Here is a 9,900-nt window from a genome sequence, read left to right as displayed (position 1 = left end):
CTGTCTGATACAGGTAACAAAAAATAGAATCTGTTGAGGAACAGGAAGGAAGAAAGAATATGGAGGGTAAAGGTTAATGAGGATTTTTAGGGGTGAATTTGTATAATCCACAACTACCAATTTTTTTTTTTTTTTTTTTGTGGTGAGGAGAAGAAACCATGATTACCTTAATACATAAAAGTACCTGTTAAGAGGAAAAAGCAGTAATTGATTACATTGACAAAACGAAGGGTTGCATTCCAGTCTGGAAACAAGACAAGTTGGCAATCCATGGATAAAAAATCCTTCAGGGATGTTGAGTGTGCTATCAGAAAAGAAGGATCATTGTTTTTTCTATAGCAGATACAGGTGGCTTCTAAGGAAGGCCTTCATGGAGATGTTGCCTGCTGAAAGCACTTCCAAACTGTGTGGTGAACTACTTCTCCAAATGCTTAACTTTAAGCTATATAAAATAGCTTGACCTGGAATTGCTGCTCTTTTTTTTTCCTTAAACCTTTATCCAACTGTTTAAGAAAGTTGTGAGTTAATGTTTCTGTGCAATGACTCCGTGTATCTGGAGAAATCAAAGTTTTACCAAAAACAAAAAAGCAAGCAACTAAATGGGCACCAGTGGAATATAGCATAAGTGTTTTTCTCGTTTTATCTTTAATTGCTAAATATGAAGGAGCATTTACACAAAAGGTCACTGGATTTCTGGATTGTTTTTTGAAAGCCTTTTCTCATTGGAGTGTCTATCCTTTAAATACCATGAAAGATTCTCCCTTGATTCTTTATCTTCTGCCTTCCACTGCTAGAAAATGATCCACAGTATTTAATAGTGGAAATAATTTCCTGTGTGAACAATCAGCTACCTCCTATGGCAAGCAGATTTTCATGTATTTTTAGTCAGTGTTCTGACACTGAGGGCTTTCTTGAAATGTGATGGTGTTGCTTCATGCAGTGTTTCCTGCTCTGAAACAGTCTTTGAGCAGAAAAGGTTTAGAGTCCATCAAACCTTTAGTGCAGTGTTGGCATGCAGTTAAAATACTACAAAGCTGTTGATAGAGGAACTGTGGTTGTAATGCTTACAAACTGCAGTCTAGATAGCTCAGGTTGAACAGGTGGAACAGTGGTTGAAGAGCTTTTAAAGCAGAACCACATGTTGCACTCAGAAGAGAAGTTGTCCCCCTGCTGTGATGCCTTTCTGGAGGGAGGCACTTCTCGAATGACAGTGTGGGCACGTGGAAACTTCACCCAAAGGAAAGAGATACAAGTTGGAGATTCTGCAGAAGCAATCTTTGACAGCCCAGTTAGTTACCTGCTATTTATCATGCCTCTTGCTTCTGGTCCTTTTGGATAGCAGATAGCAGAGCTAGCCAAATCCTGTACTGGTAAGGCTTGTGTGTAGCTGGCAGTGTGACTGGGTGTGATTCCTTATTTCTACCAGTTTACATCTCATCAAGGTCCTGGCAAGCTGATGTTTCCAGATTCTAAATGGAAGAGGGAGGAGCAGCCCTGTGGATAAGAAAACATGTTGGAAATTGGGATTTAGCCTCTGTTCTCCACCCTTTCTTTGAATTTCTTATGGTAAGTTGCTTTACTTTCTTCATTGGTACAGTTAAAAGTTGTTGGATGACTCAAGGTACCAGCTTTCTGAAAATGTTTACTCAAAGTACACTTTCAGAGAGGGGAAGCTGTTTGCTGGTGATAAAACTTTAAGTGCCTCAAAATTCATATAAGGAATCTGTTGAAAGTGAGAGCTGTTCTAAACAGCTGTAACGTTTAAGCTCCGTTCAGAGGTCTTGCATTCATCTTGTGGATATGATTGAGAATAATTTTGCCCTCATCACCTTTAGAAGAATTAGTGCTACCTGGAGTAAAATGAGTGCTCAGCTGGAGGAGGAGGAGCTGCTTGCTCATTGTGGTAAGTCGCACCCAAGCTTTTCCACTCTTTGAATGGTGCAGTAAAGGTTGTTTGCTCAGTTTATTCTTCTGTTTTAACGTAACAAAAATACTTTTCTTAAGGAATCTTTTCCTACCCTTATGTAGCCTAGTCTGTAATTTGAATTAAAAGAAAAACCATTTTAAAGCTGTCAAGTGCAATTGCCATGACATCTGCTTTTAAGAAATGCAGAAACATTCATGACAAGAGATGGATTCAGTATGAATCCAGAAAATCCAGAAGCTCAATTCTGTGGCCTTTTCATGGTGCTCCAGTGTCACCTAACTCTACTTTAGAGAGGTAGGTGGCAGGAAAGTGCTCCAAAAACTTCTTATCCCCATAGTTCGGTTTACAACTGAAAGCGAGAGCTGCCCTCATACTTGGCTATCAGTAATAGGGTCTCAGGGTGAGAGATTTTGGGTTGGTGATTGTTGTTGAAGTCAGCACTTTGCATTAGCACTGGCTGGGGGAGTTGTGATTGGCATCCAAGTTTGTCTTGGAGCTTGAGTAGGTTGCAAAACCGCAATCTTCAAATGAATGCTACTCATAGTATTAATTATAGAGGTGTACTTCTTCACTGTCGGAAAGAGTCCAGCGGAGGGCCACGAAGATGGTGAAGGGCCTGGAGCATCTCCCCTATGAGGAAAGGCTGAGTGAACTGGGTCTGTTCAGCCTTGAGAAAAGGAGACTGAAAGGGGACCTGATCCAGGTCTATAAATATCTAAGGTGTGGGGGGCAGAATGGCGAGGCCGGACTCTTTTCAGTAGTGAGTGGAGACGGGACAAGGGGAAATGGCCAGAAACTGCAGCATAGGAAGTTCTGCACAAACATGCGCAAGAACTTCTTTACAGTGAGGTGACGGAGCACTGGAACAGGCTGCCCAGGGAGGTGGTGGAGTCTCCTTCTCTGGAGATGTTCAAGACCTGCCTGGATGCCTACCTGTGCGACCTGCTGTAGGGAACCTGCTTTGGCAGGGGGTTGGACTCGATGATCTCTGGAGGTCCCTTCCAACCCCTACAATTCTGTGATCTAGGCTGAGGCTTCCTGCTGGCTGCATAGCCACACAGTGGGGAGGAAGACTGATCCCCAACCCAGTGCTGTGCAATATGGTGCTTGTCCATTGCACTGAACGCTTTTAAAAGGCTCACTATAGCTTAACCTTCTGGTACAGGGTAGCTAAGCTTTTCTGCTGCTAATGTTAAGCCATTTAGCTTCAGCATGTTTAATTTCCACCCCTGCTCCCTAGAGGAGCTGGAGAACCCTTCTAGGTCAGTGAGGTTGTCTCTGGAATGCCCACAAGCAGCATTTTAACCAGGGACAGTTTCTCTGACCAAAGACACTGCTGTGCCATTGCCCCTGGTTGCTTAATGTGTCCTTGGCTGTCCAGAGGTAGCAGAGCTGTGTGCTTCAGACAGAAAACACCAGACCTCAGCAAGACATCTGTATGTGTGTTTTTTTGAGACCCAACACTGTTCCTTTACTTGGTTTCACAATAACGTTCAAAGTAGGGAGAAGTTTGATTCTGAATGAGATGTCAGCCAGACTGGGAGACATAAGGTACTTCTGTGTGAATCCAGACCGTTCAGCTCTGATGTTCTCATCCTGCCATGTGTCTGTGGTAGAAAGATGGGTTCAGCATATATTAAAAAACAGTTCCATGCAGAAGTACAATGTCTTGCTAATTTCACCAGTTTCAGCTGTGAAGGGGTGACAGGTTCTTTTGTGAGAGTGAAAAGGAGTCAGTTCCTGCAGCAAAGCTGTTAGCTCTTCATAGCAGGAAAACAGAAGTACAAACCCATTACCTAAAGCAGTGAACGTTAGTAGCAAGTGACTTCCTCCAAGATGAAGCAGCTGGTGGTCAGCCTGCAGTTCTGGCACAGATGGAGCTTTAGTGCTGACCTGCCACAGCATGAGGATGTGTGTTACTTGCAGCTGCCCACCAGTAATAGTAAAGAAGCCTAATTTTGTATAGCAGATTTTGTGTACTCTTGATCTTCTTCCAGTCTCTTTTAATAATTCAGAGTTATTTATGTGCTGGATCCCCAGCAAAACGGAAGGTGGCATGGCTGGGGCTGTAGGAACAGCTTGCTTTTAAACGTTAGAGAGGATAAGCCTGTGGTGTCATATATTCTGGAATTAAATAATTCTTTTACAAAGAATCCAAACGCATACGTTGGTGCGGTGAGCAAAGAAGTTTCTCTTAACAAGCCCACAACAAAAGGAAGTAAGAAGACTGCTGAGAGAAAGGGAAGTGAGCAGCAGGAAGCCAACCACAAAGCATATTGGAGCTTACACTGCCCACCATCGGCGCACGGCGGTGAGGGAGATCAGAGCAGTGCACCAAGGGAGGTTGTTCCTCCATTCTGCAGGACTGTGAAGGGTTTGAGGAACTATTCGCATGTGGCCTTGTGAAATGAGAATTTTTAGAAAGAATATGGCCTATCTCCATTGGAAATTCAGGTCCTAATTAAGGCTGGATGGGTATCTGAAAGGATATTTTCAGACTGAAGGCAACAGAGAGCGTTGCACAAATGAGGGTTTAAAGGAAGCTCCCAACTGACTCTGATTTTTCTTAAACAAAAAAGCTGCCAGTGCCTGACAAGTGCTGGGGAATGTCATTGGTGGTTCAATGCTCTCATATTTTCTATTATTGCAGAAGGAAATGATTATCCCGAGGGGTCGCTCAGCAAAGAGGGTTTTTGCTTCAATGGCCATTACAGTGATGTAGCACACAGAAGGAATAATTCTTCCTTGCTCTCAGATCCACAGTATAAACAAGGCTAGAGATTCTCAATGTGATTGAAAAGTAAAACCAAAATCAGCCTTGATGTTCCCAGCTGCAGTGTGCAGGAGCCCAGGGCTGCCCACAGCATTACAGCAGCGCCCTGTGCACAGTTGGAGGTGAGGATCGAGGGGCTGCTGTGGTCAGGGTTGGCTGCCCTGCCACCAGGTGCAGTGGGAAGATGTGGGGAGAGGGGTGGAATTGGCCAGGAGAAAAGCCTGATAGCAGCCTCTCGGTATCTGAAAGAGGGGTACAGGAGAGAAGGGGGCACACTCTTTAGCAGGGTCTGCTGTGATAGAATAAAGGGAAATGGTTTCAAACTAAAAGATGGGAGATTTAGATTGGATGTAAGGAAGAGGTTTTTTTATGAAAAGGATGGGGAGGCACTGACACAGGTTGCCCAGTGAGATGGTGGGTGCCCCATCCCTGGAGACATTCAAGGTCAAGCTGGAGGGGCTCTGAGCACCTGATCTAGCTGTAGCTGTCCCTGCTCATCTTGGGAGAGTTGAACCAGATGGCCTGTAAGGGTCCCTTCCAAATCAAATGATTCTATGAAAAGGAAAGGTTGGATAAAGTTTCAGCGAGGGGGAGGAAAGGGTGCTGGTAGTTGGGATGCACTGGGAAGTTGTTCTAAGGTGGGATAAACGTAAGTGACAACTGAAAATATCTCCAGTGGAGTCCTTTGATAATATTTTGACAGTACATCATGTTCCAAACCAAAGGAAATGTACAAGATGGGCCCAAGATGCCTTGCAGTCATTATGGGCTTGCTTAATGATCCTGACTGAAAGTACAGTGAAAGACTAGAATTCATGCCCATGTCAACAGTCAGTGGTGGCAGAAGGTGTGCAGAGGGGCAGTGGCTTGTAACAAGCACAGTAGCAAAGCCCAACAAAGCCCAACAAAGCTCATTGCAATGAGCTCACAGCCTTACAAGGCTGTGCCTCACACCTCTGAAGACCTACAGCTGTTCCTGAGTCAGCTTCTGCATCCCAGTAACTCCCTGGGACTGGAAACAAAGGGAAATGGAAAAGATGTTGCTGTGCTGGTTTCAGCCAGGAAGTTTTGTTGGGTTTTTTTGTGGGTTGTTTTTTTTTTTTGTTGTTTTTTTTCAGAAGAAACTTCCCTGAGTGAAGATTGGAGTCTGCAGGGCTGCCAGGAGGGACTTCCACTCATAACAGAGATCTTTTAATTGAAATGTTTGATTAAAACATTACTCAAAACAAGGAACTGCAAAATGTAATTTAAACCTTATAAAATAATCCTTTTGAGGCAGTGTGAATTGAATTGGATCAGACTTGAAGCCACGTGCAATGCGCAGAGCAGTGCTTCCATCACACACTTCCTAACAACTAAAACTAAGAATCCATTAAATATTTTTCAAGAGGAAATAAGATATCCAGGAGGAATGAGATGGATGACCTTTTCCTGATTCAAGAAACGTTTGTTATGATCTGGTGATACACTTTTCTTTCAGCTGTTAGCTCTCCAGAAAGAATGGCAGTACTCTTTTGTGATAGTAGGTTCCCATTAATTGCGTCTTTTCTTTTGTGTGGAATGAGCCAGGACTTCCAGGGTGCAAGAGGCTTAAACTCCTTATGCTAATGCTGTATGTTGTGAAAGATAAAACTAAAACAAACAGCAAAAAACAAGAGGCTTTTGGCTCTTACAAAGTGGTGCAGTGGCAAATTGCAGCAAGAGGTACAATCTACCTTTTGAAGGATGAAAATGTTGCTTTCTTACTGGTGGAAAACCTAAGCTCCTGCAGTTGGTGAATGGCTCCTGGTGAAGGTGTCTGTCCCTCCCAGCCTTGGCTGCAGCCCTGCGGTGGAACCCAAGCTGCTGCGGAGCTGAGTAATGTACACCAAGGGAAGGGTTGCTCACATCTCAGAACTTCCAGAAGAGGCAGAATTATCTGAGCATAGAGGAAAGTCTCTTAGGAGATGGCTGTGCTGCTGGTAATGGCAGCATGTGCTGCGTGGGGCTCCACAGTGGTGTACAGAGCTCATGCTGGGAGAGCTGCACTCACTGCAGATATTCAGTCAGTCTGCAAAATTCCCCCAGAGACTTGGCACCATTCTGGGGTTACATCTCTGTTGGTCAGTGTACGGCAGCCCCATCTGGCACACAGCTTCGGTGGCACACAGCCTTGGGACAATTGCCTGGAGATGCCATTTCCCTCAAGCTCTCTTAGAGAAGCAGCATGTGCTTTCTATCCAGGCATACTTGTAGTCTTTATTTTTGTGTAACTTGCAGGTCAGAATCATTATCTGTCTCATGATGGCAAGCGTGTGATGTGCCAGGTCAAGCAGCAGGGGAAGGATGTCAGAATCCCTGCATCGAACACCATCTCCAGCTTCAGAGATGTTACTGAGCGTCGTGGCCTCTGGACAGCATTCTTCAGCATCAAGCCACAGAACAGAAGGGGCCAAGGTGCTGAAATGGGTTTGGTACTGCAGGTGGAAGAGACCAATGGGGAGCTCCCTTCTGCTCTCTGTCTGCCCCTAGGATTGGGCTGCATGCACCACAGGGTCATAAGTCAGCCTGGTTTGGTGGCTGAAGCTGGAGGAGTTGTCCCTGCATCCTGACTTGTGCCTGTGCTTATAAGTCTGTATTCCTGGGAGCAGGCAGCTCTGAGCTAATGCGTGTGGGAGGGCTCCTGGGAAAGGCACCCTCTGCATGGCTGGAGATGAAGGTTTGCAAAGAACCAGCAAAAGCTATTTCTTGCCAAAATTGCAATCTCTGCATAAACAGAGGAGCTGTGCAGATAATAAACCCCTTGATGTTTCAACCTGTCATAGGTGTGAAGCAATGCACTAAAGCAAAATGACATGCAAAGCTGCTGGGAACGAGCATTCAAGCAGAATAAGCATTCAAGAGCCCTGCAAATGGGACCTGGGCACATTTCTCTTATTGTTAGTTCAGAGCTGTCTGCAGCATGTTGATGATAGCTGCACTGGGAGGTGCGCTCAGGACACTGCTCTCATCTCACTGCTGGGCGTAGGAAAGGAGCCACAGTCCTCAGAGCTACCTGCCTGTCCCAGGGGTCGCCCTCTGGTTTCAGGAGATCAGCGGGGGTCTTTCAGTGCCTTTCAGAGAAAATCAGAGAATCACTGAAGTTGGAAAAGATCGCTAAGATGATTCAGCCCAGTCATTAGGCCCTCCTACCATGCCCACTAGCCTATGTCCCTCAGTGCCACATCTCCATGTCTCCTAAATGCTTCTAGGACAGCAACACTACCACCTCTTGGGGCAGCCTGTACCAATGCTTCATCACTCTTTCTGAGAAGAAATGTTTCCCAATACCCAATCTGAGCTTGGAACTTCAGGCCAACACCTCTTATTGCTGTTATCTATTATATATATCTTATTGCTGTTATCACTGTCCAACCCTCACCTCACCACAGCCTCCTTTCAGCAGCTGTAGAAAGCTGTACGGTCTCTCTTGAACCTCCTTCTCCAGACTGAACAATCCCAGCTCCTCAGCCACTCATTATAAGACTTGTGCTTCAGAACCCTCACAGCTTTGTTGCCCTTCTCTGGACACATTGCAGGGCCTCAATGTCCTTCCTGTAGTGAGGGGCCAAAAACTGAATGCAGTGCTCAAGATGTGGTCTCACCAGTGCTGAGTAGAGAGGTACCACCTCCCTGCTCCTTCTGGCTATACTATTTCTGATACAAGCCAGGATGCTGTTGGCCTTCTTGGCCCCGTGGGCACTGTTGTCACTCATGTTCAAGAAGCTGTTGAATGATACCTCCACATCCTTTTCCTCTGTGCAGCTTTTCAGCCAATGCATGGGGTGTAGCAATGCATGGAGTTGTTGTGACCAAAGTGCAGGACCCCGTGCTTGGTCTTGTTGAACCTCATTCAACAGGCCTCAGTCCAGTGATCCAGCCCTCAGATCAACACTTCCTTCTGTGATGGAGTTACACTGTCAGCAGATAAAGAAAGAGCAACTGATATCACCTACCTTGACTTATGCAAAGCATTTGACACTGTCCCACACAACATCCTCGTGGCCAAATTGGAGAAAAATGGATTTGGTGAATGGACCACTCACTGGCTGGATGGTTGCACTCAGAGAGTTGTGGTTGACAACTCAGTGTCCAATTGGAGAACAGTGATGAGTGGCATTCATCAGGGATCGGTGTTGGGACTGGTGCTATTTAACATCTTTGTAGGTGACATGGATAGTGGAATTGAGTGCGTTCTCAGCAAGTTTGCAGATGACACCAAGCTGAGTGGCGCAGTTGACACAATAGAGAGAAGGGATGCCATCCAGAGAGACCTGGACAGACTTGAGGTGTGGGCCCATGCCAACCTTATGAAGTTCAACAAAACAAAGTGCAAGGTCCTGCACCTGGGTCAGGGCAATCTCAAGCAGAGGTACAGGCTGGGTGGAGAATGGCTTGAGAGAAGATCTGAGGAGAAGGACTTGGGGGTCTTGGTTGATAAAAGATTTAATATGTGCCAGCAACGTGCACTTGTAGCCCAGAAGGCCAACCATATCCTGGGTTGCATCTAGAGAAGTGTAACCAGAGGTGATTCTGCCCCTTTCCTTTGCTCTTGTGAGACCCCACCTGGTGTACTGTGTCCAGTTTGGGGGCCACCAACACAAGAAGTACATGGAGCTGTTGGAGCAGTCCCTTGTGTGGGGCTGGAGCCCGCAAGCCCACAGCTCTGCGCCAAGGAGCAGAGGATGCTGCTGGGGACCCAACACATCCACACCATTGCTGAGCTATTGCTGAATGTAATTGTGGACATGCCATGCTGAGTCCCACACTTACTGCTTCAATGCCAGATATAGTTACTGAGCCTAAGAATACTCGTATTTTTTTCTACATCTGAAAAGAAACTGGGTTGGGCAGTAGAAAATGCAATGATTCATCTTCTGTTCCCTAAAGAGAGAGAAAGGTGAACAATTTTTTTATAGCCAGTATGCAAAAGGTGCTTTCATCAGAGAATATATTGTATCCTTGTGTTGTGTTGTTCTTCCATGGGTTAAAAAAAAAAAAAAAAAAAGTGGGGGCTGATCTCAGTATTTGCCACAAGATTCTGGTTATAGTAGCACACTGCTGTAACCGTGCTGAGCTGAGGATACAAGCCAAGAGAGCTTTCTAAGGAGACACCAGTAGGTTGTATCAGTCCATGTTTAGACTGTAAAACTGAGCACAGCATTACTCTGTGTCCTCTGTG

This window comes from Lagopus leucura, unplaced genomic scaffold (genome assembly GCF_019238085.1).
Source record: "Lagopus leucura isolate 7727_CA_CO unplaced genomic scaffold, USGS_WTPT01 Super-Scaffold_100002, whole genome shotgun sequence".
NCBI classification, from domain to species: domain Eukaryota; kingdom Metazoa; phylum Chordata; class Aves; order Galliformes; family Phasianidae; genus Lagopus; species Lagopus leucura.
The sequence above is the reverse complement of the archived record's forward strand: the minus strand, read 5'-3'. Positions refer to the sequence as shown.